General features: G+C 41.3%; 1 long non-coding RNA gene across 1 annotated transcript; it reads left to right on the forward strand.

The window, feature by feature from the left end:
• The first annotated feature begins 592 nt into the window (after nt 1-592).
• Nucleotides 593-7,543, forward strand: LOC132591751 (uncharacterized). Its single transcript, XR_009557199.1, has 3 exons — nt 593-665; nt 5,430-5,517; nt 6,689-7,543. It is a non-coding gene; the product is annotated as an uncharacterized LOC132591751 (long non-coding RNA).
• The last annotated feature ends 885 nt before the right edge of the window (nt 7,544-8,428 follow it).

The raw sequence follows: 8,428 nt of genomic DNA on the forward strand, positions 1-8,428 counted from the left end.
ATAAATATATGTTCATGGCAGGCTTCCTCAACCTCAACCCTCCAGATCAGGCATCCCCAAACTGCGGCCCTCCAGATGTTTTGGCCTACAACTCCCATGATCCCTAGCTAACAGGACCAGTGGTCAGGGAAGATGGGAATTGTAGTCCAAAACATCTGGAGGGCCGAAGTTTGGGGATGCCTGCTCCAGATGTTTTTGGCCTGTAACTCCCATGATCTCTAGCTAGCAGGACCAGTGGTCAGGGATGATGGGAATTGTAGTCTCAAAACCTCTGGAGGGCCGAGGTTGAGGAAGCCTGCCACATGGGTTACTAGTGATGGGAGGAGAAGGAAGGAGCACCAGGAGGGTGAATGCTCGCCACCAAATGGGAAATCTAATCTGAGCTAATATTATGGCAGTTTGTAAGAAGGACTGCCATAGGTTCAGGGTTTTTTTGGGTCCAAGCAACAAGAAGACAGGAATGATCAATTCATCAGGCATTGTCATTTTAACTTGTCTTTAGCTGCCAAATTTCCAGCGAAGGGCTTCCTATTCTTTTCTTTAAAAACAACACCTCTCTGCTTCTTATTTGGCAGGTCATCTTCTCCAGCTGTGCTGCTGCAGTATTCCAACAGCCTCCTGCTGTAGGGTGTGGGGTGCTAGCTGTCTACTGCAAGAGAAAAGAGGTGAGTGTCTGGACAGTACGCCTGCCAAATATCCTTTTTATCAAGAGAACATCTTTTATTTCAGAGCATCCCTGCCCATGGAATTTCAGCAGTTGTATTCTGGAACAGGGAAGATGCAGCTCTGCTGGATGGACACCACAGCTTCAAAAGCACTCTTTGTTTTGCAGGGTTTTATCTGATGAATCTTGTGGTAGGAGAATCTGGAGCTGTTTGATTGTTCCTTCTTTCAGAACAGTTGCCGGTCAGAAATTGGCAAGCTGAAGCGTACCGGATGGCTAGCAAGGGAATGGGGTGTTGTGCACATTCACAAGCCATTCAGCATTATGCAAGAAGTCTATTGCACTGCAAACTTCCATGAGAAATTGTGTAGCTACGTAGCCATGATATCAGCATTACATTAGCATTAAAAATATATAGGTTTTAGGCCAGATTGATGGCCTTGGCTTCTCCGAACAAATCTTGGGGGTTGTAATTCAGTGGATGGTGCTGAGAGTTCTGTTTAGAAATCTCTATTTAGTATTTTATTGAATTTCAAGTGAAAGCTGCATTTTAAGTTTGCATATTGGTTGGTTTGCAATGAACAATGTACAATGAACAATTTTTCCTTCATCCCTACCTGTTTAGTACGAACAAATTAGTACTACTATCCCTAATGCAATTATCAGCATAAGGTAAGGACTTGCATGGCTGGGTGGGTTAGCAAAGTCCAATGTAGCACTTTCTAGTCCTCTCAAGCACAACATAATGACTAACCTAAATTTATAAAAGCCAGAGCAATTACTCTTCCTGTGGAATTTGCTGTCAGGTCTGTTGGAGATGCTGTTAAGAACATAGCCGGTTGCTTACCTGTCATCAAGCAGCATCTTAATAATGTAGTTGAATTTGAATAAGCAGTTATATATGAATCCTAGTTCTACCTTGAAAGTGTGACACTGTAGATGAAATTGAATCTCCACTTCAGTTTTTAAGCCCAGGAATGAGCAAGCATCTTATCTGAATATAATTTGTAGGCTAGCAGCTGAAGCAGCTGCTTACACGGGATTTAGTCTGTGCTTCTTAGAACTGATCGAAAATATTATCCTGCCTTATTAAAATCACTCTGCAGCTTTTCCAGTCATGTGTCAACGGGAAATCAAAAACAAACACCAGAATGCATCTTTTTCCAAGCTGTGGTTTGAAAATGGGTAGTTTGCAGAGATTCACTTTTGCCACTACAGATAAGCAAGGCCTTTGTATAGTTCACAGAACCTTTACAATGATACAATACCCAAAAAATATTTTGGGCATATTTGGGCATATTTTGGGCATATTTGACCATTATATATATATATATATATATATATATATATATACTTAAAATTCTACACACACAATTTTTAAGTATTTGTGAAAACACGGCACAAAATTTAGAGAACTACATTACTTTGCTGATTGCTGTGCTACATTCAGCGCAGCAGTCTGGGGTTCAAGAGCTGATTTGGTCCTCATCAAATGCGGACAGAACAAAGCATCAAGCATCCCAAGCTGTAAATCAGCAACACCTTTTTAACCAATTAGAAGGCTTTTAATTGATTCACCCAACCAATTAATTGATTAAGCACCACAGCCCTACTTATTTTGTTATGATTCACTGCCTCACAGATTATAATACTGTATGTTGATTAATCATGGGTCTCAAAACTATGATAATTCATTGATAAGTCTTCCATCACTTGTCTCCTTTGCTACAGGGTAATAGTGCTCACTTCCCAGGTCAACAATCTCCTGCTTCTGTTCTTGGGGAAGCAGAGGCATAGTAGCAGCCCAGAGGCGGGTTATCTGCCTGTCCTCACCAATTCCACTGCAATGCAATGACTTGTACCAGAATAATCACAAAAGCTACATCTATTTTTTCACATGCAGGTAGCTAATCTTGCAGAAGGCACTCCCTCAAATTACAGTGTTTTCTCCTAGCCTATGTTTGCTCTCAGATGTCCAACCAGGTCTAGCGGAAATGAACTTCTGGTGATAATGTTGTGGTGGCTATCAACTTGGATGGCTTTAAAATGGGATTAGACAAGTTCACTGAGGACAAGGCAAGTGATAGCTACTACTTGTCTTTTTAAAAATAATATATTTATTAGATTTTTTCAACAAACAACATAAAAACAAAACCAGAAGAACAATACATACACCACATAACAAAATATCCACAATACAACAAGAAAAAAAGAACAAAAATATTTCCAATTAGTCTAATATCTCATATCTCTGTCAACCTCCTCCATTCCCTTCCAACTGCGTGTCTACATATCGCTTCCTTAATACTTTCCAAATCTTAATTCCAATCTTTTTCAAAATTATTTAAACCTATTCACACACTTAATTCCTATCTATACTATCTATACAATAAATCTTTTATACTTATCTTAAAATATAAATCAATTCTAATTAATTCTTAAAAATTCAATACCATAATATCACTTATCTAAATCTTAATCCACAATACACTTAACTAACATTCTTCTACAACCTCCTTTTGCATCTCAATCTGTAATTAAATACTGCTAATCTTACTATTCTTCTCTAAATAAACTTTAAATTTCTTCCAATCTTCTTCCACCGATTCTTCTCCCTGGTCCCGGAGTCTCCCAGTCAGCTCAGACAGTTCCATGAATTCTATCAGCTTCATCTGCCAATCGTCCACCGTAGGTATATCTTCAGTTTTCCAATTCCTTGCTAATACAATTCTAGCTGCTGCTGCTGTGGCATACAAAAAAAACCATAATATCTTTCTTGGGCAATTGTTCTCTAATTATCCCAAGTAAAAAAGCTTCCAGTTTCTTAACAAATGTGTTTTTCAACACTTTCTTCAATTCATTATAAATCTTTTCCCAGAAGCTCTTTACTTTGGGACATGTCCACCACATAGGGTAAAAGGTTCCTTCCACATTCTTACATGATAGCTACTACTTGTCTCGATGGCTATATGTGACCTCCAGGACCAGAAGCAACTTGCGTCTGAATAGTGGGGATCATGAGTGGAAGAGCGCTGTTGCATTCATATCCTGCTTCTGGGTCTCCCTGAAGTACCTGAATGGCCCATGTGAGAATGGAATGCTGGACTCTGGGCTCTTCTTGTGTTTTTACCTTTTCCGCCAGCTACAAGGCTGTTTCTGTTCTATATTGCCCTGTTCCTTTTGGGGATCTCTTCATAGTTACCAGCCCTATTGCTCTCCTCCATAGTCCTATCCAGAGACTTTAATGCAAAGCTAACACAAGGAGAGCAGAGGAGAGCTACGGAGCATTTACACGGGCTAAGGGACACCCTTTCTGTTGCCTCCCCATTTCTGGAAGATTTGTACAACAGTTTCCAGTCCGGAAACTGGGGTCTTCCAGCCATCTGTGGCCCACAGGGTCATCTCAAGCAGCCAGCTCCCACAAAAGTCACACCACACATCCCATTTGCCCCTGTGGCCCACCTCCGCTCTTGCCCATGTGCAGGGGAACCCAAAGGACTCCGGGGGAGGTTATCTACCCGCTTCCAATATTCCAATGGCAACAGTGGTCTCAATTTCCTCATTACGGAGCACGAAGTTTCTCTGTCTTCAGGCCTCCTTGTCCTTGTGCCATCTGGGTCATCCTCTGCTCAGTACCATTTCCATTTCCGCACTGTCCTTACAATATAATTAGGGGGCCAGAAGAGTGTGTGTGTGACTGACAAATGTGACCTCATTAGATCCTTCGGCGGTATCAAAATATTATGCACTCATTTACATCTCAAATCCCCCAATTCCTTTGCATTTAATCCTTGTGGCCGCTTCGTCCTTTACTGCGGTTGTCAGGGTTCGATTCTCATTCCCCTTTCACTCAGATCTGGCAGGGAGCACAGCAGAACTCCTGAGTTTCATGCATTAATTTTTTTTATTAAAAAAAACCTGCAGAATAACCCCAGATACATGCATAGCTCAAAAGTTTCATTTTTTAAATCAGTTAGACGCACTCCTAAAGGGTTTTTTTTTTAATGGGGAATATGCATTCTTTTTCATAGGGCCCCATGTCAAATTAGCACTGAAGTGACTGACACTCAACTTCCGGTTGCCGACTGATAATGAAAATGTCCCTGAATGTTGCATTCTCCCCTTGTGCCGACCCACAGACACCACAGCCTACAAACTATATGGTCATACCCTGTTTCTCATATTTTAAGACATACCCATAAAATAAGCCATAGCAGGATTTTTAAGCATTCAAGGAATATAAGCCATACCCCGAAAAGAAGACATAGTGATAGGCGCAGCAGCAATGCCAGCCGTGGCAGGAGGAGGAGGAAAAAAATAAGACATCCCTTGAAAATAAGCCATAGTGTGTGTTTTTTGAGGAAAAAATAAATATAAGACGTGTCTTATAATATGAGAAACACGGTATTAACATCAGGATGGCTCTCTAGGGTCTCTTTCCTCTACATGGCGATTACAACATCTGGGAATTCAAATCTGATGCAAGAGTAAGGCTGGATTTTGAGTTTAGGGTGGGGATAAATGAGAACCGAGACCTGTAAGGATAAGGCACTTACAAATCTTAAATCATAATGAAGGTTGCCGGCAACCACACCCAGACATTGGCTGATAGGGAGAACTGCAGAGTCTCTGAATTCCCAAGGGGGCTTCATAAATTGGACCGAAACAGCAAAACCTTAACATGCGCTGCCGAATTTGTTTAATTTTAAGATACTTAATTTGTGAAATGCATTAACATCTCTGTGCATTTGCACTTATTTGACAGAAAAATGGAAAAAGATTTACAGTGGTACCTTGGTTCCCGAAGGCTTGGCTCCCGAACAAATCGGCTCCTGAACATCACAAACCTTGAAGTAAGTGTTCTGGTTTGAAAACATTTTTTTGGAAGCCCAATGTCCATTTTGGCTGTCGGCATTGTTTCTGGGGCCAATCAGCCAATCAGAAGCTGTGTCTTGGTTTGTGAATGTTTTGGAAGTCGAACGGGCTTCCAGAACAGATTGAGTTCAGTAATCGCTCCAAATGAGCGATTGGATAATGGCTGCCTGTATGTTTTTCCTGCTTTCGCCATATTTGAATAAGCTTGAGATGTCCGTCATCTTTTTAAAAGAAGAAATCTGAACATTCAAGACAGGGACCTGGAATGTGTCTGAGGGGTAAGAAGATTACAAATTTTCCTATTTTTGTGGGTCTTAGAACTTTTGAAGTTGGCTCATGTTTGATTTATATCTAGTTCTTGTAGAGCAGACATAGGCAACCTTGGCTCTCCAGATGTTTTGGAACTACAACTCCCATGATCCCTAGCTAACAGGGCCAGTGGTCAGGGATCATGGGAGTTGTAGTTCCAAAACATCTGGAGAGCCAAGGTTGCTTATGCCTGTTGTAGAGCTTCTGCATTAGAAGTGCATCCTGTATCCAACATTCCAAGCTACAGGGCAATAGGACAGTCTCCAAGTGACTGTGGTATGCTCTGGTTTCTGCCTTCATCCAGGGACCTCTCCTTAAAATAAAATAAAAAAGAAGTTTGGTGACAATTGCAAAACCTTATGTCTTGGGTTTTAAAAAGAAGTGCTCCCCGCTACCCCAAACTCAATTTGGGAAGTAGCACATAAAACTTTGGGTATTGAGGTCGGGGTGGAATTAACCCACCATCTTTGGGTACTGAAATGTCAGGTCAGTCCAGAGTCTTGCTGTTTGGCATGACTTTATTCAGTATGACAATTCACACAATCAAAGACCATGGTTCTTGCCCAATACTAAAAGTTATGGAATAAGATTTTGTCATTTTTGGTGTCCACTGGAATCTGTTTGGAAGGGGGCAAAATGTGCTATAGTCTGTTGGGTACTGTATATGCATACATAATATTTGCTGCCTCGCAAGTGGAATTTCTTATAAGTCAGTCCTTTTGTGTTTTTCCTTTTATTTGTTTCTTTTGTACTTTTGAATGCGAGTGTAATGAATAGTTGCAAAATAAATTTTAAAAATGAGCGTTTTAAAAACTTCTTTCTTTTGTCTTCCCATCATAGAATCCATTGGGGCTCATTTCAGGAAAACGCAGGTTTGTGCATATCCCCACAACTACAGACAGAAAGAATTAAGAAGCGGCAAGTTTCACCTTCTTGAAATGGGGCGGGGGGCCGAAGCAGAAAAAAGGAGTTGAGAATGGTTCCAACTGAGAGGTGATATATATCCTGTTCACATGTTTTCGATTCAGATAAACACTTTTGAAGTGCAGTATATTCACCTGGGAAAACGTTGACCTCCTCAAAATTGTTTGCAGCATTTTAGTGCAGCGAGATGCCTGCACAGATTCCCAGCTAATTGCAATGTGGAGGGAAGCAGCAGGGAATTCACACTTAGATAAGCTCAGGAATGAAGCACAAGCCCTGGCCACAGTGCAAATAAAATAACAAAAGATTTTCCATATCACAGTAATCGTCATTGGCATTTTTCTCTTGTTCCACTCACAAACTCCTGATTAGATGAGGCCCTTGTAGAAGGTGTGCATACCTCGAGTGCATGGCAACTGTCTCTTATTGTGGTGATTATTGTCTCTTATTGTGGCACGCAGGTATTGCGTACCTGATTTGCTTTAGATATGCTCCTCAAATCACTGCTGACCCATATAGATGGTTAGGATGGGCACTGTCTGGTCATGATTTTTGTTTATGTCTGAAATCATGGACCATCTCCAGTCTTCAGCTATTCGTCGCACACTAACATAACCAAGGATAGTGGTTGATTCTCCTCCCTCCTCGGGTGTGGGGGAAAGGTAGCTTGGCGTCTTTTATTCTAATTTGCATCGGCAACATGGAGAAGCTTTAGGGAAGATGAGTTATCTGCTTTGTCCTGCATGTAACAACACACACGCACACACACACAGAGAGAGAGAGAGCGCAAAATATGTCCCCATTGTGAGGTTCTGTGTTTGTTCAACCCCGTTTGCTGCAGTGCCAGTGTTCTCCTGGGAAGGCAGCTGTCATGAAAAGAGATGCTTCTATCCTCTAATCTTCTTACATATCATATATCTAGGATAAGGGTCTCAACTATTATGCTCAAAGAAGCAAGAAATGATGTGGAGTGAAATGCTCGTGTCATCCCAAGTTAACACTTCTCCTTGATCCCGCAAGACATTCGCTTTCTCCTCTCCTCCTCCTCCTCCTTTTGGTAGAGAAGTCGCTTTTGCAGTTGCACAAGACCTGTGCCCATAGTATTAGTTGAGGCCACCTGGCCCTGCTCTCTGAATTCTAAGCAATTGAATTCTGGGATCTCAGGCAAAAGTCTTAATTTTACATCACTTACGACAGAGAACATTTTGAATGGAGAGGCTGAAAATTGAATCTGGGATGTGCTCCAACACTGGACATGCCTCTCATGGTGTTCAGACTGGTACAAACTGAGTAATTTGGTGTTTGATTGGGCAATGTAATTTCGCTATGTATGTGTTAGGGTGTTTCCATGCCAGTGTTTTAGAGATGATCTACACCTGTGTGTGTGTTTTTTTAAATTCAAAATTGAATGTACATGCTAGTCAACCTAAGTTCACTTTACAGACATGAGAAACGCAAAAACTGGTTTAAGGGCCATCTCTAAAAACGACAACTGAGGGTGACAGCCAAACTGGTTAAGATGAGACTTCTAACAAGACCAGTCTATATTGATGAGCAGCATGCACTAGACTTTCAAGCACTCTCAACAATGCTTGATGGCAAATTATATCATCCCTTGGCCACATTATTCTGCTGGAAAATTCTCCTGTTCCCAGA

The sequence above is a fragment of the Zootoca vivipara genome, chromosome 2 (genome assembly GCF_963506605.1).
Source record: "Zootoca vivipara chromosome 2, rZooViv1.1, whole genome shotgun sequence".
Classification (NCBI taxonomy): Eukaryota; Metazoa; Chordata; class Lepidosauria; order Squamata; family Lacertidae; genus Zootoca; species Zootoca vivipara.